The sequence below is a fragment of the Macaca thibetana genome, chromosome 3 (assembly GCF_024542745.1).
Source record: "Macaca thibetana thibetana isolate TM-01 chromosome 3, ASM2454274v1, whole genome shotgun sequence".
Lineage (NCBI taxonomy): Eukaryota > Metazoa > Chordata > Mammalia > Primates > Cercopithecidae > Macaca > Macaca thibetana.
The window spans coordinates 167,837,231-167,859,080 of record NC_065580.1 but is presented as its reverse complement, the minus strand read 5'-3'; the positions used below and the strand labels follow the sequence as shown (position 1 = coordinate 167,859,080).

At 39.7% G+C, this 21,850-nt stretch overlaps 1 protein-coding gene and 1 pseudogene across 1 annotated transcript in view; one reads left to right on the top strand and one right to left on the bottom strand.

The window, feature by feature from the left end:
• RWDD2B (RWD domain containing 2B) overlaps positions 1–21,850 on the bottom strand; it is a 1,177,964-nt gene that overhangs the window by 195,558 nt on the left and 960,556 nt on the right. The window lies entirely within an intron of this gene.
• Positions 18,922–19,967, top strand: LOC126950739 (glyceraldehyde-3-phosphate dehydrogenase-like; annotated as a pseudogene).

Genomic DNA, 21,850 nt, shown 5'->3' with positions numbered 1-21,850 from the left:
TCTTTTTTATCAATCTTTTCTCCTCTTGGACTGCCATATGTTGGTATACTAGATAGTGTCCCACAGGTTTCTGAAGCTTGTTATTATTTTTTTAAATCTTTTTTCTTTCTGGTCCTGGATAATCACAGTTGGTCTATCTTCAAGTTCACTGATTCTTTCTTCTATGAGTTCAAATTTGTTGTTAATCCTGTCTAGTGAATTTTAATTTCAGTTATACTTTTCAACTTCAGAATTTCTGTTCTCTTAAAACAATAATTTATATCTTTTTATAGATAGTTTTGTTTGAGGAGACATTGTTCTCACACTTTGCTTTAATTCTTAAATGTGATTTCCTTTAGTTCATTAGATGATTAAAAGTCATTGTTTATTGAGTACTCATGGACACACATATGGCAAAAATAGACTCTGGGGACTACTAGAAGAGGAAGGGAAGGAGGGGCCAAGGGTTAAAAAAACAACTATTGGGTACTGTACTCACTATCTGGGTTATAGGATCATTCATACCCCAAACCTCAGTGTCACACAGTATACCTATGCAACAAAATTGCACATGTACCCATTGAGTCTAAAATAAAACATCAAACTATAAAACAAAAAGCAAAATAAAAATCTTTGTTTGCTAAATCCAAAGTCTGGACTTTGTCAAGGAGAATTTACTGCTTGTTTTCTATTGCATGGGACATTCTTTGTGTATGTGTGTGTGTGTGTGTGTGTGTGTCTGTTTTTGTTAAAAACTGGACATTTTAAATAATATGTCTACTTGGGAAATCGGATGCTCTCTTCTCCCCAAAGTTTGTTGTTATTGTTGCTATTTTTTCTTACTATTATTATTTTTTATTCATTTGTTTAGTGACTTTCCTGCACTAATTCTGTAAAGTCTATATTCTTCTTTCATATGCAGCCATTGAAGTCTCTGCCTGGTTAGATTGGTAGTCAGCTAACGATTAGACAGAGATTTCCTTACATTCCTTGAACCAATAAGTTTCGCAGTTTTGGGTGATGGGATACATGTGTGGGTTGGGGTATATCTTTAATATTCCTACAGGCAGTTTACAACTTTGCCTTAAGCTTTCTTCCTGTTTGTGTGGAATCTTAAGGTAAGACAGAGGTGAGGAATTAGGATCTTCTCAGGTCTTTCCTGTGCAGACACATAGCCCTGCACATGTGAGTGACCTTCTGTATTTGCAGGAATATGTGTTTGCTTTCCAAAGTTGTTTATCGACATCTTAATTTCTTGGTTGTTGTATTTTGGTCAGTTTCCTGTTAGTTCCAACCAGTAACATTGTCTCAGGCAGCTGCAATGTGAACTAATTGGCACCTTTTTTTTTTTTAAACAAATGCCCTAGGGATAGGGCTGTTGGCACAGAGCAAATTCTGGGTTAGGTCAAACATAGAAAAGCCCCGAGAATGGATATTTTCAGTGAATTGCCACACAGGTCAAGTCTTAACAATTATGAGATTTGGGGGAAGTTTTATATCCATATCCATTTGACCCTCTCCAGTGGCTGCCAGCCTGCTGGTTTTCATAGCTACCATAGTTGCGAGGCTGTTGGTTTTCAATGTTACCATGGCATTGGGGTGGGGGAGTGGGATTAGGTCAAGTTAAAATGCCACAAAACAGCTCACTGGTCTTACCAAGATTCAGCCATTTTTCCTGACTAAACACTCCTTGACATTTTGCAATCTTTTAGTTAACTTCCAGAATTCTGAGAAAGTTAATTTTGACAATTTGTGCCACTGATTTCATTACTTTTATGGATGAGCAGATTTTTGATGGTCCTTATTGTACCATTCAAGAAGTACTCCCTTTTTTAGGATATTAAAAGATAAGTTTTTGTAAAAAACATAAACCATGATACAAAAGTTATAAAAATAGTAAATGAACACACGCCAAAGACTTTATTTAACTCTTTATTTATTGTGAAGCATATTAAGATATTATACATTCAAAAGAGAATTAAATACACGTACACACAGAGGGAATTGAGAATGCTGAAATCATTTTACAGGCATATTGGGTTAATACCTACAGCCCAATAATCAATTGTATTTCACAGGGCCCAATTCACTTTCATTTCTTCAGGCAAGCATCATTTGTGTTATTATCAGTTTCTGACAATATAGAGAGTAGTGAAGTAGCTGAAAGAGAGTAAAAGGCAAAGATACACTAGAAGGATAGATAGACAGAGTCCTGGTAATCTTTTTGACCGCAGTAAAGTTTTCACAGTTTTTCCTGATAAGGGAATGGAGAGGAGAGTATAGGGAGAAGCAGTATAACATTTTGAGACCCTGGACACGTGACTGAAACAATGGAAAAGGACAGAGAAGAGTGCAGGGGTGTTCAAGGTAGCTTTGCCGGCCTTGCCTTCAGTGATAAATTCTTCTCTATGCCCTGCTTCCTCATCTGTAAGGTAAAGATATGGAACAGCTGATTGCTAAGGCTCATCCCATTCCAGCTGTATTCAATTGTGGCCCTCAGACCTGCAGCATCAGTATCACCTGAGACTTGTTAGAAATGCAGATCTTTAGGCCCCGTCCGAGTTTTACTGAATCAGAAACTCCAGGGTAGATCCCAGCAAGCTCTCTAGGTGATTTTGATGCAGTTGAATTTTGAGAACCATTGCATACCAATTTTCTATGAGATGGAACGTTGATATTGATATGAGATGGTTCAGCTGTGTTCCCACTCAACTCTCACCTTAAATTGTAAGAACCCCTGCCAGGTGCCAGGTGGAGATAGTTGAATCATAGGGCCAGTTTCCCGGCTACTGTACTTGCAGTAGTGAGTAAGTCTCACGAGATCTGACGGTTTTATAAATGGGAGTTCCCCTGCACAAGCTGTCCTGCCTGTCGCGGTGTAAGATGTGACTTTGCTCCTCACTGGCCTTCCACCATGATTGTGAGACCTCTCTAGCCACGTGGAACTGTGAGTCAATTAAGCCTCTTTCCTTTATAAATTGCCCAGTGTCGTGTACCTCTTTATTAGCAGCGTGGGAACAGACTAATACAGATATCAAGGAAACTCATTAGCTATCATGACAGCATATTTAGAATTTTCTCCTAAACTTTGAAAGCATCAATTATTTCTGTGTGTAAAAGGAGAAAGTCAGTTTGGTTAAAACTCTTTTTATTTTTTATATTAAAAAAGGAGTTCGGCCAGGAGCAGTGGCTCACGCCTGTAATCCCAGCACTTTGGGAGGCGGAGGAGGGTGGATCACGAGATCAGGAGATCGAGACCATCCTGGCTAACACAGTGAAACCCCGTGTCTACTAAAAATACAAAAAATTAGCCAGGCGCGGTGGCGGGCGCCTGTAGTCCCAGCTACTCATGGCGTGAACCCGGGAGGTGGAGCTTGCAGTGAGCCGAGATCGCGCCCCTGCTCTCCAGCCTGGCTGACAGAGCGAGACTCCGTCTCAAAAAAAAGAAAATGAAAAAAAAAAAAAAAAAAAAAAAAAAAAGGAGTTCATTTCTGCTTACTCAGAATTCATTATAGAGAGTAGCTTGTCATTGCTCTATGTCCATTTGTTGTAGGCAAAACCTCAATTCACACTTTATTTTAACATAACCAGTCCAAAGAAAGGTCAGAGAGGTATTTTTTGTAGCTTTGAGTTTTATATATTTTATATAGTTAGAAACTTTTCTCCTAGTCATCATAGTGGGGAAGGGCGAGGTCAGACTTCCGAAGTCTTGTGCTGGAAAGTTTTTGGTCTTGCTCTTCACTCACAAAGGCAGTCATTACAGGACACTATGGGTTGTGCTTGGAAAACTGCTGTATCAACCTCAGTCTTGGGTTGGGCACTTCTCTGCTTGCTTATGATGAGCTATTCCGTTTGTTTGGTGCAGAGTAGACTGGTCCTGTTTGTCAATATCATTTTCTTAAGGTTTACAGCTGTGGTGCACCATTTAAAATGATGGTTTTCAATATCCTAATTGTATTATATGTCCTTTGTACATTCTCAGCATGATGCTTTTTCCAGCATTTTCTACAGTAGCTGTTCTTTGCTCAACCCCATCTAATCGACTGGTGCAAAGGTGATTGCTGTATCTAACTGGATGCCCTGGCCAGCTTTGAAAACTCTCTTAGCAATGACTTATATTTAAGCATAGGTCACTGATTACATGGGTCAAAGTAGTATCTATGAAGTTAAGAACAATGAGACCTCAGAACTAGTAGTCAAAACCTCACTGTTCACAATGTAGGGAAGTTTCTCCAGCAGGTGTTAATCAGTTTACTACAAAGAAAGCATGTCTGTGGTCAAATCTCTCAAAGACTTCTGATGCACATTCCTATCAAACACTGAGAGTCTTATAGTAAAGAAACATCTAACTGTGTTTAACTTACATTTTCAAACTTATTTGAGCATGAAACATTTTTATCACTGGCATATCTAATCACATCCAGTTTGGGGAAAGGCAAGTGTAGAACATTTGAGATGATCTTTAGAACTTGTTAAAAGGAGGATTTCTTAAAAATCCAGGAATGTGGTGCGATGCTGAGTCCTCAAAGCCTCCCTGTGTTTCCATAACATAGATAAAATAAGACTGGACATTTCACAGAATCCTGTTTTACTCATCTAGTGATCGAAAGAGGTAAATTATGTGAGGGACCGTCCTATACAACAAAGGAGCAACACAAATGCGAGTTATTCAGTGATTATGGTAACCAAGTTGACTGCAGCTTTGCTACTCAAAATGTGGCCCATGAAAGCAGAGCATTGCAATCACCTGAGTGCCTGTTAGAAATGCAGTCTCAGGCCCTAATCCAGACTCATTTTATCTAAAGCTGCATTGTAGCAAAATGTGATTCCTATGCAGGTTCAAGTCTGAAAAGCATTGATTGCAGCCTTTTGCATTCTTCCTCTTCCTGACATATCTTAAGCTCATTTCTTCTACCTCCTTTCTCTTGCTGCCTACCCCAACTGGAATTCTTTGCAATACTTCTCTTCCTGAAAATTCATAATCTTTACCATTCACTTCCATCGAAATTTTGTTCCTCTTTTCCTTCTCTGAATTCTAACATTATATGTGGTTTATTTTATGCCAATATTATGCCTGGACCTCGGAAATTTCTCAGAAGACCACAGTAAACTTTAGAAAAATTTAAAAATTCCATAAATTGTTCAACACTGTTTTTGTCTGTTTCCTGCTGTAACAAAATGGAGAATTTATAAAGAAAAGTTTATTTAGATCATGGTTCTGGAGGTTAGGAAGTCCAAATGGCACTGGCATCTGGCAAGTGGCATCCCATGGTGGAAGGGTGGAAGGTGGGATTGAGCCCATGAGATAGAGACAGAAATAGGGGCCGAACTTAGGCTTTAATCAGAAGCCCACTCTTGTGATAATTGACCTACTTCCAATATACTGGCATTAATCCATTCGTGACGGCAGAGCTCTTATATTTTCTTTTTTTTTTTTTTTTAATTTATTTATTTATTATTATTATACTTTAAGTTGTAGGGTACATGTGCATAACGTGCAGGTTTGTTACATATGTATACTTGTGCCATGTTGCTGTGCTGCACCCATCAACTCGTCATTTACATCAGGTATAACTCCCAATGCAATCCCTCCCCCCTCCCCCCTCCCCATGATAGGCCCCGGTGTGTGATGTTCCCCTTCCTGAGTCCGAGTGATCTCATTGTTCAGTTCCCACCTATGAGTGAGAACATGCGGTGTTTGGTTTTCTGTTCTTGTGATAGTTTGCTAAGAATGATGGATTCCAGCTGCATCCAAGTCCCTACAAAGGACTCTATATTTTCTTTATAGTGTTAACTTCTTAAATAAAGGCTCCATCTTCCAATACCCTTGCAATGGCAATTAAATTTCAACATGAGTTTTTGTAGGGACATTCAAAACATAGGAACTGTCAATTACTTTTCCAAAGTCAGTCTCTCTAGGTCTTTCTTTAGTTATAGGAAGGGACAGGGTATGGGGCTGGGTGTGTTAATAATCCCTTTCCATTTAATAAAGTTGCTAAGAGTTAAAAATCTAAGTTCTGCCTATACAAAAAATAACATTCATTATCACAATAGTTTAATTTCAGATGAGATTGGGCACGTGCAGAGTGGTGTGGCTGTAGACACAATAGTTTCAGATATCAGACTGTCAGAACCATACAGTGATAGCCGAAATAAGCACCAAAAACCCCATGTACAGATTTCTCTAGCAAAGACGCTTCCTTAACGGCGTCACTGCTCCAGGATGGGGTTGAGGTGTCGCTGGGGTTTGGTAGCCACATTGCTTGTAAAGACACTGTACCTGCTCCTTCCAGTCTCCCTAGGATAGTTTTAAGAATATCATAATGAGAAATTTTAGGCTACATATAGATTTTTCCACTGTAGGTAGATGAAATCACGTATTCTGGTTAGACATTACATAAAACTTCTGAGATTTGAACATGCTTTCTTTAGACAAATGAATGTAATTTTTGATGATCTAATATTCTGCATGTTTCTGGAGGAAGCAGTTAAAGACAAATTTAAATTCTGACAAAGATTTATTCAACTCGTTCTTTGGTGGGAAAGGGGAGCTGAATGATAAAATTTCAATGATTCAAAACTCATAATATTCCTTGTTCCAAGTAAATAATGAGTTTCTAGATAACAGAATTCAAAAAAAGTTCCTGTAAATTTTCCCTTCTTCAATACTGTCACAAATATCTATGCATGGCCAGTAAATAATGTAGCCTTAATACATTAAAAGATGAATCATGTAAAAGGGAAGTGAAAATGACAAATATGGGGAAAAATGTGATACAAAGAAGTGCATTATGTGTTTAGTTGAGAAACCATGAAAACTTCAGTGAAAAAACTAAGTGCATGAGGTCACTAACTCAACATTTTAAATCCCTCTGCTGAATTTTCATGGTTTGTAAGCAATCTGAAGGGCATTCAGGCTTCTAGGAAGAAGTTTTGCAACTTTGAATTTTTGCCTGTCTCTTGGCCTTAATACAGCAATTTAAAAATAAAGTATCAAGGGAGCTCAGCCTGCCTCTAAATTGAGGACTAATATTCTGCCTTTACAAGCCTGTGACATCACATAGCTTCTTACTTTACAAAAGCTCAAATTCACTGAGCATTAAGATATTAAGAACCTAGTGATGCACAGAAAACATGAGTTATTTTCTAATTTCCCAAAGTGATTGGCTGTGAAACTCCAGAACAGCGTTGTCCAAAACAACTTTCTGTAATAGGCTGGGCACAGTGGCTCATGCTTGTAATCCCAGCACTTTGGGAGGCCAAGATGGGTGGATCACCTGAGGTCAGGAGTTCGAGACCAGCCTGGCCAACAAGGGGAAACCCCGTCTCTACTAAAAATACAGATATTAACTGGGGTCGATGGTGTATCCCTGTAGTTCTAACTATTCGGGAGGCTGAAGCAGGAGAATCGCTTGAACTCAGGAGGCAGAAGTTGCAGTGAGCCAAGATTATGAAACTGCACTCCAGCCTGGGCAACAGAGTGAGACTCTGTCTCAAAAAAAAAAAAAAAAAAAAGAAACCTTTTCTGTAATGATGAACGTTTTCTATGTATATGCTGTCCAATGTGGTGGCTACTATCAAATGAATGTTTATTTTAAAAAAACTTTAATTAATTAAAATTTAAGTTTAAATAGCTACATGTGGCCAGTGGCTACACGGTTGGATAATGCAACCTTAGGAATATTTTCTTTATGGTGTTAACATAAAATTTAAAGCATTATTTTTATGTCTTAATACTATTTTCTAGTTTATATACATAGAAAAAAACCCTTTAATACCTTAGATGAGAACGAATTTTTAGTGCCATTCCTTAGAGATTATTTTCTCGGAAATAATGATGTAAGTGGTCCATTAGATGATGTTATATGAGTCATAGAAATGCTTGATATAAAGTCCAAAATATCCTCACACATGTGGTCTGTGAGGCAGGTTTCTACATAGAAAAAAGATGGAGGAAATTATGAGCACAGGGAAGGAGGTGAAATCATTGCTGGTGCCATACGTCTAGATCTTCTCTTCTATTGTGATTTATGTTCTTTCTAAATGACTTTACTGAGCCCTTTGATTTATTTTGTGATAAATAAAAAGATGAAATATTTTATCCTTTTCTGATGTTTAAAATCTGAGATTAGTCTAAATAAGGAGACCCATTTTTTTGAGGCACACGCTGCCTACCTGTCATCATACCACTGGCCAAGCCTTTAGACAATGAACTAGTACATGTGATAGCCTCCACAATGCTCCCTTTGAGCTCTTTATTTTTTAAATGTCTTGCTAATGGAGTTTCTTAAAACTATTTTTTCTTGAAGTATTTCCTTCAGGATTGGTTTATATACCACACAGGAAACCAGTTTCATTACTTGATAATTGTGCTTTGGTTATATAACCAATTTTTTGAATGGGCTGGACTTAGGAGGCCAAGTAGAAATCAGTCTTGTTCTTTCAAACCCCCTTTCAGATTTCTCTTTCATGTCTATGGATAGATTCATCTTAAAGATCCCATTTTCAGATATTAAACAGTCCAGCCCATGGGAAAACAATATTCACATGTAAAATAATGAAGTTGGATCTTTACCTAACATCGTATATAAAAATTAACTCAAAGTGGATCAAAGATCCATATGTAAAACCTAAAATTATGTAAATCTTAGAAAAAACAGAGGGCAAAAGTTTTAAAACATGGATTTGAAAATGATCTTTTGGTAGCTATTATACTTAAGGCAAAGGCCGTAAAAGAAGAAATAAACAAATTGGGCTTCATGAAAAAATTTTAAAATTGGACATCAAAGAAAATATCAACTGGCTAAAAAGACACCCCACGGAATGGGAGAAAACATTTGCACTCATAGAAGGGATTGATTAGTATCCAGAATATATAGAGAACTCCTAAAACTCAACAACAAATGACCTGATTCAAATGGGCAAAGAACTTGAACAGGCATTTCTTCAAAGAAGATATATAAATGGTCAATAAGCATGTGAAAAGGTGTTCAACATTACCAGTCACTAGAGAGATACAAATCAAAACTAAAAGGAGATATCGCTTGAGTAAGCTATGTGATCAGATGACTGCTTATGAGCTTTGCTTAGCGACCTCATCTGATGGAGAGTCTCCTATAGCCTCTCCTTTAGGGGTTGCTTTGCCCTGTCAGGCAGATGCCTTCTATATGGTCCTTTCAAGTCTTCCCAACATGGTTACCTTCCATAGTCTCCATTTAACCCCTAGAGCACTCAGCACCTGGCCTCAGACAGAGTCTGAGGGTGTAGGCAGCTTCTCTTCACTTTGCTTAGAAGGGAGCTCTAGCCAGCCTCTCATTAGACTTTGTCAGGTGAGAATCGGGCACCTGTCCTGTGTCCCTGTAAGTCCAGGAAACTCTAGTTCCTCTCAGGGCCCATGCTGTTGCTGAGGCCCAGAACCAGCACCAGCTGGCTAGGCGTGGGGGATGATGGGAAGGGTGTGGAAGTCTAAGCTGTCTTACTCCCTTCCTGCCAGACACCGCAATCTCTATAAGCAGTTATTCTGAAGACTCTCATTTGGCATGCACTATGGACTGAACACGTGTTCCCCACCTTGCCTAAATTCATATGCTGAAACTGTAATCCCTAAGATGATGGTATTAGGAGGTGGAGACTTTGGGAGGTAATTAGGTGGAGCCCTCATGATGGGACTGGTGCCCTTTTAAGAGACACGAGAGAGCTTGTTTCCTCTCTCTCCACCATGTGAGGACATAACCAAGAACTGATTCATCCTGCACCTGGGTCTTGCACTTCCAGCCTCCAGAACTGGGAGAAATACATTTCTGTTGCTTAAGCCACTCAGCCTATGATATTTTTGTTATAGCAGTCTGAACTAACTAAGGCAATATAAGAATGGGAGAGAAGTGCTCCAGCTGCTCTCCCGGGGCGGGGGAACAAACATACAAATAAATCCCTATTAATCTTTGTACTCCTCCTGAATGGAAGCTGAAGGAAGGTGAAGTAGATGAGGTTCAAGTCACCTCTTAGCAAATCATGCACAGATATTCTAACACTCTCTTTAGGTTTTGAAACATGGTACACCACGATAATTCCACCGAGCTAATTGTCTCTGGTTGGAGAAATCTCAAAATTGTGAGGTACGTGATTTAGAAAGAACAAGGAATATAAATACATTTAAAATATTCTTCCTAACCTCTCCGTACTAAAATGCAAAAAAAAAAAAAACCACGAATATTCATCTTCTCTTAAGCATGAATCACCTCAGAATAGCCCACGATGCACACTAATATGTGGAAATACCTTCATGGGATTTAGATATATTTACATTTCAATTATAGAATTAAGATGATTTTGGAAAACAGATAAAGAGACATTGAAATGTGGAGAAGTTGATCTCTCATGCACTCATGCAAAAGAGTTGATCTCCTCTCTTTGGCAATATCCTACCTACCTTTCCCTGTAACCCTCTGCATTTTTGCTCCTGCCACACATGGAGGCATAGATATGTGCTCGCAGACATACAGAAACACAGACACATAGACATATACACATACACACATACAGACACATATGTATACACACAGACACACATACACATCAGGCACACATACACACACACACACACACAGATACTTAGACACACCTGTGTATGGGAAAACAAGCCCTTAGTCTTTCCACTTCCTATTTGTCCTGTGATCCTTCTTCTATACCATATGCTCCATTTCAATCTTCCAATGCCATTTACCATGTTCTGGATCTCCCGTGCCTCGTATATCCTGACATTTGTGTGTCTTTCGTCCCAGGCCTTTGGGCTTTACTTTCTACTCACTGCCAAGAAAAATTCCCAATAGTGTTCTTAGTGGCGGAAAAAAAAAGACATTCTTATGTGATATCTCTCAGGCACCAAATGTACACCTGACAGGCAAGTGTACACAGTAAATTTGGAAATTTACTGTGTGAATCCACAAGATTGCCTCTAATGCCCATAGAAGAGGTACTTAGGGAATGTCAGAACCTTCTTTGTTCTCTTCAGTTCACACCACATAGACAAGCTTATAAAGAATTCCTTCTAGGAGGTTATTTGACATCTATTGAATTAGTTTTGGGGGTTCAGCCAAAAATAAGGTAACGGAAACATTTTCACACCCTATTACATAGTAGATACTGTCCAGATTTAATATACGATGTTTCTACTATTTGCAAGTAGAATTATTTATCAGTAAGTCCTAAGTGGCTTTTTAAAAATGATGAGAGTTTCATGGAGACTAAAGCTTTCACACAAGTTTAATTTTGAAGTTTTTCATTATTTTCTTTGTCTTCATTAGTCTTTAAGCAGCAAGTTCTCATTATAAAGTAAACTACGCAAAGCATGTAATATACAAGACACTCCTCCCACTTCCTTGCAGCCGGGGGCATCCATGAACTTAGTAAAGATTGTTTCAGCAGAAATGCAAAAAGAGTCAACTTTTGGCCTTAGGCTGCAAAAAAGTCCCTTGAATCCTCCCAATTTTTGTTCAACACTTTCATTGGTTAATTCCTACTCATTAAAAAAAAATCACTTAATTGAGGTAAGACTGCTATACAAAAAGCCATACCTTATTAAAACGTACAACTTACTGAGTTTGGAGATTAGTATATACCCATGAAACCATCACCACAGTCTATGGCACAAACCTATTCATCACCTCCGAAAGTTTCCATCTATCCTCTTCATTTATTGTATTTTTGGTGATAAGAATCCTTAACATGAAATCTACTTAGTAGGTTTGTAAGTATACAATACAATATTGTTAGGTTATGCAACATAAAAAATACCACTCATTCTTTATCACTTGGCTCTGGTCTCATCTCTCCATAATACCTTTGCCAGTTTCTACTAAGTTCTCGTATTTTGACTTGATAGTGTTAATGCGTACCCTTATCTCAGTACTTCATATGCACCTTGAAATTATCCATGTTGCCGGGCGTGGTGGCTCAAGCCTGTAATCCCAGCACTTTGGGAGGCCGAGACGGGCGGATCACGAGGTCAGGAGATCGAGAGACGATCCCGGCTAACACGGTGAAACCCCGTCTCTACTAAAAAATACAAAAAAAATAGCCGGGCGAGGTGGCGGGCGCCTGTAGTCCCAGCTACTCGGGAGGCTGAGGCAGGAGAATGGCGTAAACCCGGGAGGCGGAGCTTGCAGTGAGCCGAGATCCGGCCACTGCACTCCAGCCTGGGTGACAGAGCAAGACTCCGTCTCAAAAAAAAAAAAAAAAAAAAAAAAAAAAAATTATCCATGTTACCTCTTAGTCCTTACAATGTTCTCGGAAGAAACTATGTCTTATTCATCTTTGTTACCCCTCTTCCAAAGTGCCTGTTACATAGTAGGTGCTCAATATATTTTTATTGAATAGAGAGAAATAGGTAAGATTAGGATCCATTTCTGATCACATTTTACAGGCAAGAAAACTAACGCTATCCAGGAATGGGCAAACTATTTCAGTAAAGGGCCAGAGAGAAAATATTTTATGCTTTTTTGGCCATCTGGACTCTTTCACAATTACTTAACTCTGCTGTTGTAGCGGGACAGCAGCCATAGACAATCTGTAAATGACTGGGTGTGGCTGCGTTCCAATGAAACTTTATTTACAAAACCAGATGGCACACAGATTTGTGTCTAGGGTTCTAGTTTGCAGCTTCTCCTGTACTAAACTAAGAGTGATTTACTGACTTAGTTTCATATCTAGAGTGTATTTGTGTATGGCAGAACTCAGTCTTTTTACATAGTTGAATGATAGTATATTGTGGTGGAATAGTAATCTTCTCAATAGTTTGCTAGTGGTCTAAAGATCTGATGTTCAATCAAAGATGTGTAATTTACTACTAAGAGGAAGCAAGTTAAGCCTCTCTAATTCTAATATACTTGTGAGTGGGAAGATACAATGAATATCAGCTGTTCAACAAAATAGTGCATGCTTAAGAACAATCTGTTCCCCATGGTCTCCGAGGTCATCAAGAGAATGGACTCTTTAATGGACAAGAATTATATGCTCAATAAAATGGTAATATTGGCTCTGCCTGTCAAAGGAAGTGTTCATTATTCACAGGTGTATATTTATCAGCCTCCTCCTGAGTTGATGCCTGTTTCCCCACCATTTCTTGGCATTAAAGACTTCCTCTGGTAGGTCTATCTCCTCACAGGGCTCCATGTGGTCCGGGTTGGATCTTTGCATATACTGCTCTTCCCAAAAGGATGTAGGGGTGTTAGAGGATAGATTCCAAGATCTCCAAGGTCCCAAGCAGTCCTCAAATTTATTAGCTTTTGTCTCCTTTCAAATGCATCTTTTCCATGCAAGCCCCTTCTGACTTGGAACGTTTTCTAAGTTTAAATTAGCTCTTTCTTCTCTGACCTCAAGTTGCTGGGGCACATATGGCAGGATTATCTTGGCTATTAATCTGTTCTCTGTGTAATTCCCTCTCCTTCTGTTTCTTACCTTCAGTGAACCCAGGGGCACCCGTAGACTAATTACACATTGATCTAAGCATTTCAGATGGTTGCTTGTAAAGACTACCTGAACCTGAGGCTGAGACCATGAGAAGATGGAAGGGGGGTGATTGGGATATGAGAGAAAAGTGTGGAGGCAACAGATTTTTCAGAGTGAAGCCAGGAAGTGGAAGGAGGACCAGGAAGTAGAAGTAGGACCAGGAAGTGGAAGGAGGGCCAGGAAGTGGAAGGAGGGCCAGGAAGTGGAAGGAGGGCCAGGAAGTGGAAGGAGGGCCAGGAAGTGGAAGGAGGGCCAGGAAGTGGAAGGAGGGCCAGGAAGTGGAAGGAGTCAATGCCACACTGTGCTTGAAATCAACTTGCCCTCAGTGACTCAGTGCCTGTGGACAACATACCATCTAAAAGTGTTGGGTCCTTATTTGTCCCCTGAACAGAAAGTAGGCTTCTTGGTTGCCTTGTCAGGGCAGAAAGCATGAAAGAAAAACATGGTGTCCTGGCCTAGATGCAACTGATTGGAACAGCTGGGAATTTCCCTGTGCGATTGAACAACTCTGGACCTACCACTGCTGTTACACACTGCTTCACCTCTAATGGTTGTTATTTCTCATGGGTTAGTCTTGTTTTTAGTTACTATTTTATGAAGAAATTCCTTCCTCTCAAAGTGGATAGAATAAGATCAACCTCATGGAGTTATTGTGGGGATTAAGAGGACGTGTCAGCTGGGCGCAGTGGGCTCATGTCTGTAATCCCAGTACTTTGGGAGGCTGAGGGGGTAGAGCCCTTGAGGTCAGGAGTTTGAGACTAGCCTGGCCAACATGGCGAAACCTCGTCTCTACTAAAAATACAAAAATTAGCTGGGCATGGTGGTGCACACCAATAATCCCAGCTATTCAGGAGGCTAAGGCAGGGGAATCGTTTGAACCTAGAAGGCAGAGGCTGCAGTGAGCCAAGATTGAGCCATTGCACTCCAGCCTGGGTAACAGAGTAAGACACTGTCTCAAAAAAAAAAAAAAGCATACGTGAAATGCCTCTGAAATTATTATGATATTCCAAAATAAAGAATTGTTATATGTTAAAAGCTCCCTGAGGATCAAGTTTTGGACTCCTCTCATTTCACATAATGACTCATATGACAGCATATCATCAAGATATGGTTTATGAGATTTTCCTGGAATTACATCATATTGATGACACAGTTATGCGTCTTTGCAGTTACAAAATTCCTCCTACATTGAATGTTGTTATTCTCCCTTCATGATTCAGTTCAAATGCCTTCTCTGTAACGCCTTTGTCAACATCCCACTTCCTCTAGTCTCCCCACTGTTCTGCTCATAATTCTCCTATCCACATCACATTGTGTAATGATTGTTTACATGTCTGATTATCCTGCTAGTTTGTGAGCACTTGGAGATGAGAAAACACACAACCCATATTTTATTCATGTCTGTATGCCCGATGTGTGCACCAGCTGACAGCATAAATGCTCCATGTATATTCAATATTTCCTAACTGTAAAGTTGAGAATAGCCCTTCAGCTTTGGGGTTTTGCTGATGTTCTCAGTGAAACCCAAGTTTGGAACTCTAATAAATATATTCGACTATTTCTTGGGCCTATAAATGCGGCTTGGAACTAAAGACATATGGTCTACTATAAAAATCTTCTGAATGGTCTCTATTCCTCTGTTCATGTTTCCTTTCAATCATTCTCTAATTCCTGCCAAAGAGAATGTTCCAAAACAAATCTGTTTATTACTTTCTTAATTAAAAGTCTTCAAAGTCTTCCCCTTGCTAAGGGATTAAAATTTTTTAGGATGGCATCCAAGACCTTAACTTGATCCTTTTGGCCTTCCACGACTTATCTCTTGATGCATCTTCTCCATTCTCCCCTCAGTCCGCCACCAATACGCACAACTACCCCATACCCCTGCACTTTCCACCCCACCTACCTGCTTTATAGATGCTGAATTACAAGTAATTATCTAAATGGACCACACTGCAGGAACTTCTGTAGTCATTTTCCATCATCGTCCTGTTCTTTCATTGTTGTTTCTCTTTTCTTTATCTCCCTGATTTTTTAAACCATATTTTACAGTCAGGTGAATTCTCCACTTGTTAACATTTACTGACTCTCATGGTGGTAGAGATGGATTTTTTCCTAGTGTGCCCGTGTGTGGGTGAGTTTTGTTTTATTTGCTTATTTTATTGTGAGATCATTTTCAGCAGGGGTTGATTCGCTTCCCATTCCCAGGTAGTAGAAGTACCAGTTTTGCTAGTTTCCTAGTGGCTTTATGGGTCCTAGACAAACTCTATGTTAATGTCCCAACTTGGGATTTTGATAGCATGGGGACAGTATAAATTGGAGCCTTACATGCTTGTGTGCCTTAGGTTTGGAATTTCTCATTTTTTCCCTACTGAGTCGCGAGTAGATGGCAAACTTCCTTGCTACTTCTCTAGGCTTTTGGGTGGAGTATTTCTAGTTTCCTTTTCACAGATGGGCCTGGCTAAATGTAGAGGTTTCCCCTCTAGCTCTCCACTTCACATCTCACGTGGGTCAGTGTCCTTACCCTCTTCCTGCCAGGACATGAAAACTCAGCTGTATTGCTAAGGAGGCCTGACAGCCCCTTGAGAGGCTGCTACACCAGCTCCATTTACTAGCACGTATTTAATTTCCCTCTTCCTTGCTTAAACCTATGGGTTTGTTTCCATTTTCTTTTTTCAATCTCAACTATTTTTCCTTATGCTGTTTTATCTAGCACGTGGGAGAACTGGTGTCAGTGTAGTCCAATAGATTGTTGGAGGGCCTCTGTGTTACCTGCTGTGGTTATACCCATGTCCTCCTTTACATGGAACACTCTGTCGTCAAACCAACCAGACTGCAGGGCAACCTTGCTCATCTTTCATACTCAGCCAAGCATCCCCTTCTCTATTGAACTTTTTAAAACCTTTCTCCAGATTAGAATTAGTCTCTTCCTCACTGGTACTTCCACACACTGTTTAGTTTTAAACCATAAGACCCGTGACACTAGTGTGCTTACATTGTGTTCATGAGTCCTTTTTCCTTCCTGAAGATTATATTTTATCTTTGCGTCCTTAGGGTCCTGCACTTTGCAGGGTCCATAACAGGCATTTAATACAAGCCAAATAATGAATGAATGAGTGAATACGTAAAATGGGTGGATAATAAGAAATACCATAATAGTAGGAATAATAGAATTTCACAGTTCCCCTGGGTCAGGCATGGTGGTATGCACCTGTAGTCCTTGCCACCCAGTAGGCTGAGGCAGGAGAATCACATGCACCCAGGAGTGCCAGCCTGGAATAAAGTGTGATTACGCCACTGCACTGTAGCCTGACAACAGAGTAAGACCCGAAAAAAGAGAAAAGTTTCTCTCTCTCTGTCTTTATACCGTGTTTCTAGGCCACATCTATAAATAAATTAAAGTCAAATTTAAACAAATATCCTGATAAGAAGTGAAATGTAAGATGTTTATTGAAACTAGCAGCAATCACATCTTGTGCCCCCCATGTGCCAGGCACATTAAATTCACACATCTACTTTTTACAGCAACCTTTTGATGTAGATGCTATGAATATTCTTTTTACACATGAGGGAATTGAGTCACCGAAAGGTTGAATAACTTGACCAAACTCAAAACTGGTCGAGCTAGGATTTGAGCTCAGGTAGTTTGGCTCTAGAGTCTGTATTTTTAACCATAATATTAGATAACCTATCAATACTAATGAAGAAGACAGATGGAAGTTTCTGGGTCCATTTTTTTAAAGCAATTATTTGTGAGTTTAAAGTAAATCATTATTTTCTAATGAATACTCAGGTTCTTCTTAGAACCCTGCCATGTGGGAAGATAAAAGTCTCACTCAGTAAAATACCTCTAAATTTAACTGATAGGTCTAAAAATCCTTCCAGAATTGAATCTAGATCTCAGATGTTGTTATTTAAACACCTTTCTTTCTGTTTTCCTTCCTTATTCACAGAAAAAAAGACGGCAAAAAAAAAAACAAAAAACAAATACAGCCACCTCCTTCTGGTCTTCCTAGAAATATAAGTTGAAGCTTTATTAGAAATCATTTGGTATATACCCCTTTTCCTTAAAATCTGGAAAGCACCACCAATATTTTGAATTTATTTTATTTTATTTTAATTTTATTTTTGGGATGTAATCTCACTCTGTCACCCAGGCTGGAGTGCAGTGGCATGATTTTGGCTCACTGCAACCTCCACCTCTCAGGTTCAAGCAATTCTCTCACCTCAGCCTTCCAAGTAGCTGGGACTACAGGCACCCGCCACCATGCCCAGCTAATTTTTGTATTTTTAGTAGAGGCAAGGTTTCACCATGTTGGTCAGGGCAGTCTTGAACTCCTGACCTCAAGTGCTCTGCCTGCCTGGGTCTCCCTAAGTGCTGGGATCGCAGGCGTGAGCCACTGGGCCAGGCCATTTTGGATATACTGATACAAAGTCACCCTGCTCATTCATTCTCCTTATCACCAACCAAGAAGTAAGAATCAAGACATACTGGATGGAACAAAACAACAGGCTCCATCTGCCCAGTTGTTTTGACTGTCATACCTTCTGCGGGTGGTAACCACAATGCTTATACTTGTGGATGCAGAGGCCCAGTGATTCCTGCATTGCAAATATGATCTCATCTCTTATCAAAGCTCCTGTATTGGAATTTTGTGGGGAAGTGATAATCTTCCCTGAATGTAAGAGTGGGCGAAAGAATCTCAAACCACAAGACTCATTGACCATGAGCAAAATGGGAATGTGTTTTTGGAGCAGCAGAAGCTTTTTACTTAGGATTATTAAAGAATATGCTAAAGAAAGATAAGCAACTTGAACGGTTACTAAATATACCAAGCATGCATGGGGCTGAGATATGTGGGGTTATGTGCAGCTGAACAAACAAAATGACTATTTCTGTAGGGACCCTGAGTGTGTGGCGCTTTGGGTTTGATGACGCATCTTACTATTTAAGGAAAGCTGGAGATTTATCCTATCTGAGGTCCAGAATAGATTTTTTTCTTCAAGAGAAAATTAGTTTTTTAATGTTTGAATGGACTTTGAGTAAAATGTATCTGTCATGAAAATATCCAATAATTTACCATGCCACCAAGACGGCACAGCCTAAGAGCCATGCTGAGATCAGAAGAAAATTGATATAATTGTTAGAGTACAAAGGGCTTCATTTTTTCTTTTCCTTTTTGGCAATAAACTGACTCCATTACAGTGTTAGTGAGTTTCAGAAAACAGATGGTTATTGACATGAGATTACTTGTGAAGCATAGTGTAGATCATTCAGGTGAAAAAGATTGTTTTTTTCTTTTTAAGCCCAAAGTACTATATTTAGATCAATATTTAAACACATGGTAGAACTTATTAAAAGTAGTAAAACTGAAATGTTTGTCATTTAATGAATGATTGGCAACCCTGCTTAAGGTATCTTAGCCACGCAGGTATTTAAAAGGAAATTAGGCTCTCTGCTCCTCTGGTTTGACAGCCATATTTTCTCGTGCAGTGTCAGCCATGTCCCTGAGACACCATGGTGGAAGTGCAGGTCAGACTAAATGGATTTGGCCATATTGAGTGCCTGGTCACCAAGGCTGCTTTTAACTTTGGGAAGTAGTTATTGTTGTCATCAACGACCCTTTCATTGACCTCAACTACGTGCTCTGCATATTCCAGTATGATTCCATGGCATTGTCAAGGCTGAGAATGGGAAACTTGTCATCAGTGGAAATCTTATCACCATGTTCCTGGAGGAAGATCCCACCAAAAGCAAATGGGGTGATACCAGTGCTCATTATATTGTGGAGCCCACTGGCATCTTACTCCCACTGCCATGGAGAAGGCTGGGGCGTACTGAGAGTGGGGAGTCTAAATGGTCATCATCCCTGCCCTCTTTGTTGATGACCCCATGTTCATGATGGGGGTGAACCATGAGAAGTTCAAAAACAGCCTCAAGATCATCAGCAATGCCTCCTGTACCACCAACTTCTTCGCCCCCCTAGCCAAGGTCATCCATGCCAACTTTGGCATCATGGAGGGACTCATGACCACAGTCCATGCCATCACTGTCACCTACAAGACCAGGGAATGGTCCCTCTGGGAAACAGTGGTGTGACAGCCATGGGACTCTCCAGAACATCATCTGTGCATCTACTGGTGCTGCATCTACCAAGCTGAACAGGAAGCTCACTGGCATGTCCTTCTGTGTCCCCACCACCAATGTGTCGATCATGGACCTGACCTTCTATCTGGAGAAACCTGCCAAATATGACATCAAGAAGGTGGTGATGCAAGCATTGGAGGGCCCCTTCAAGGGCATCTTGGGCTATACTGAGCACCAGGCTCTCTCCTCCAACTTTAACAGTGACACTTATTCTTCCACTTTCCATGCTGGATCAGCATTGCGCCCAAGAACCACTTTGTCAAGCTCATATCCTGATATGACAATGAATATGGCTACAGCAATAGGGTGGTAGGCCTCAAAGGAGTAAGGCACCCAGACTGCCAGCCCCAGCGAGGGCATGAAAGGGAAAAGAGAGGCCCTCAGCTGCTGGGGAGTCCATGCCACACTCAGTCCCCCACCACAGTGAGAATCTCCTCTCCTCACTGGTTCCATGGCAAACACCCTGAAGTGGGAGGGGTCTAGGGAGCCCCACCTTGTGTACCATCAATAAAGTCTCCTGTATCCAAAAAAAAAAAAGAAATACTGAAAGATAGCATTTAATAAAGAGTTAAGATGGTTTGTGCTCATATGTGAATCAGTATCAGGCAGCGGATTTATCATTTTGGAAATTAAGTTCCTTTGTAAAAAATATCTGAGTTGTTTGTGAGTTACTGGCACTTTCTTATAAAGCTTTTCTCAGATAACTGGGAAGCCCCTTTCAATTTTGTTGTGTTCTGTGGACAGCTTTCCACCCCAAAGACTGGAAAATCTCTTTTCTAACCACGGGAGAAAAACTGAAGCAGAAATAGCAAGAAATACAGGTACTTTGACAAAAGGATTTTCTCACCCCAGTGCTTTCTTACTGCCTGAAATTCTAGTAGTTACAATTCTTCAAGAGTCAGATACTTGTCACAATGTGATATGGCTTGGATCTGTGTCCCCACACGAATCTTATCTTGAATTATAATCTGAATTGTAATCCCCACGTGTTGAAGGAGGGAGCTAGTGGGAGATGATTGGATTATGGGGGCGCTTTCCACCATGCTGTACTCATGATAGTAAGTTCTCATGAGATCTGATGGTTTTATAAGTGGCAATATCCCCTGCGTGCTCATCTCTTTCCTGCTACCATGTAATACGTATCTTGCTTCCACTTCCCCTTCCGCCATGATTGTAAGTTTCCCGAGGCCTTCCCAACCATGCGGAACTGTGAGTCAATTCAACCTCTTTTGTTTATAAACAAAAGTCTCAGGTAGTGTCTTTGTAGCACTGTGAGAATGGACTAATATACAATGACTCAGAAAGAAAAAGACATCCTTTGACTTTGGAGGGATATATTTTTAGGGTGAGATGATATAAATGGGGATCTCACGGTATCAGGATAGTTGACCTCAGTTGACCAAAGAGCCTAAGCTGAAAAACAAAAATAGTAGCTTATTTTTTAAAATAGCTAATGCTGTAGAGGAAAGCAGTAGGTAACTTGGAGAAAAGGCAGAGATAGCACGAACAGGGTCAAAATCTGGAGAAGCTCGAACCTCATATGGCAGATCATAATTGTAACACAATTGCTTATTTTATACCCTGAAAATTTTCAGTTCTAAATGAAATCTTGCTGGGTAAGAATATTTTTCAATGACTATTTTAAAGAAAAACAATCTTGCCAGTTTTGTGATACATGGTTATAAAAGAGTTAAAGAGCAAGAGTTAAGTCATATTGTTAATACCGTGGCATAGAAAATAATGTAATCTTGTCCTTTGCCCTTTTCTAAATTGGATTAATTTTACTAATATATTTTATTTAACCCAATATATATAAATATTTTGTCATGTAATCAACATAAAGTGTTGATGAGATTTTTACCTTTTTATTCATTCATAATGTCTTCAAAATTCAGGATGTATTTTACACTCAGAACGAATCTCAGTTTGAACTGGTCACATTTCAAGTGCTCAGAAGCACAGATGTAGCTGTCATATTGAACAGTACACTGCAGATAGTTCTCGTTTATAGCTGGGCGTTTGGCTTTGCAGAAGTCTGAGGTCCGCATGTTTTTTTTTTTTTCTCCTTGTAGGTGATTAGCTTTCTGATACCTGAACAATTGTTTTTTCATTCTTATAATTCAATAACTTAACAAAGATCTATATAAATGTAAAGCATTCCATACTTAATTTTCATGTTCTTTCACTGTGCCAATTGAGTTCTCATTTCAGGACTGTTAT